The 1,918-nt window shown below is 33.2% G+C and overlaps 1 non-coding gene across 1 annotated transcript; it reads right to left on the minus strand.

The window, feature by feature from the left end:
• Positions 1–1,394: 1,394 nt before the first annotated feature.
• Positions 1,395–1,502, minus strand: LOC112799536 (small nucleolar RNA R71). The gene has a single exon (XR_003201111.1). It is a non-coding gene; the product is annotated as a small nucleolar RNA R71 (small nucleolar RNA).
• Between the last annotated feature and the right edge of the window lie 416 nt (positions 1,503–1,918).

Consider the following 1,918-nt stretch of genomic DNA (forward strand, 5'->3'; position numbering starts at 1 on the left):
AGTTGTTTCTTGGTAGTCAATTCAAGATTTCAATTTTAAAAATCTTATCTTTTCAAAACTTTTTCAAAAATCAAATCTTTTTCATTTTTCTTTTGTATTTTTGAAATTTTTTAAAAAAAAATTTGATTTTCAAAATCTTTTTCTTAATTTTATTTCATAATTTTCAAAAACTTCACTAACAATTAATGTGATTGATTCAAAAATTTGAAGTTTGTTACTTTCTTGTTAAGAAGGGTTTAATCTTTAAATTCTAGAATCATATCTTTTAGTTTCTTGTTAGTCAAGTAATCCATTTTAATTTTAAAAATCAAATCTTTTTAATTTCCTTTTCAAATCTTTTTCAAAACAATTCTCAATCATATCTTTTCAATCATATTTTTTTTTCAAAATCAATTTCAAAAATCTTTTCTAATTCCTTATCTTTTCAAAATTGATTTTCAAATCTTTTTCAACTAACTAATTGACTTTTTGTTTGTTTTACTATTTCTTATCTTTTTCAAAACCACCCAACTACTTTCCTCTCTCTAATTTTTGAAAATCACCTTCCTTTTTTTCAAAATTCTTTTAATTAACTAATTGTTTCAAATTTTAATTTTAATTTTATTTCTTCTCTTAATTTTCGAAAATCACTAACCATTTTTCAAAAACAATTTTCGAAAACTCTCTCTCTCTCATCTCCTTCTATTTATTTATTTATCTACTAACACTTCTCTTCTATTCATAATTCGAACCCTCTTCTCCCCTCTACCTGTGTTTGGATTTTCTTCTTATTTTCTTCTACTCACATAAAGGAATCTCTCTACTGTGGTAAAGAGGATCCCTATTATTATATTATGTTCCCTTCTTTTTCATATGAGCAGGAGCAAGGACAAGAACATTCTTGTTGAAGCAGATCCTGAACCTGAAAGGACTCTGAAGAAAAAACTAAGAGAAGCTAAAATATAACAATCTAGAGAAAACCTTACAAAAATTTTCGAAAAAGAAGAGGAGATGGCAGCCGAAAATAATGACAACAGCAATAATGCAAGGTGGATGCTTGGTGATTATACTACACCTACTTCCAATTTTTATGGAAGAAGCATCTCAATTCCTGCCATTGGAGCAAACAATTTTGGGCCGAAGCCTCAACTAGTTGCTCTAATGCAACAGAACTGCAAGTTTCATGGACTTCCATCAGAAGATCCCTATCAGTTTTTAACTGAGTTCTTGCAGATCTATGATACTGTTAAGACTAATGAGTAGATCCTAAAGTCTATAGGCTCATGATTTTCCCTTTTGCTGTGAGAGACAGAGCTAGAACATGGTTGGACTCACAACCTAAAGATAGCCTGGACTCTTCGAATAAGCTGGTCACGGCCTTCTTGGCCAAGTTCTTTCCTCCTCAAAAGCTGAGCAAGCTTAGAGTGGATGTTCAGACCTTCAGGCAAAAAGATGGTGAATCCCTCTATGAAGCTTGGGAAAGATACAAGCAGTTGACCAAAAAGTGTCCTTCTGACATGCTTTCAGAGTGGACCATCTTGGATATATTCTATGATGGTCTATCTGAGTGCTCTAAGATGTCACTGGACCATTCTGCAGGTGGATCCATTCACCTAAAGGAAATGCCTACAGAAGCTCAAGAACTCATTGACATGGTTGCAAATAACAAATTCATGTACACCTCTGAGAGGAATCCTGTGAGTAATGGGACGCCTCAGAAGAAGGGAGTTCTTGAAATTGATGCTTTGAATGCCATACTGGCCCAGAACAAAATATTGACCCAACAAGTCAATATGATATCTCAGAGTCTGAATGGATTGCAAAATGCATCCAACAGTACTAAAGAAGCATCTTCTGAAGAAGAAGCTTATGATCCTGAGAACCCTGCAATGGCAGAGGTGAATTACATGGGTGAAGCCTATGGAAACACCTATCATCC

The sequence above is a fragment of the Arachis hypogaea genome, chromosome 4, assembly GCF_003086295.3.
Source record: "Arachis hypogaea cultivar Tifrunner chromosome 4, arahy.Tifrunner.gnm2.J5K5, whole genome shotgun sequence".
Taxonomy (NCBI): Eukaryota; Viridiplantae; Streptophyta; class Magnoliopsida; order Fabales; family Fabaceae; genus Arachis; species Arachis hypogaea.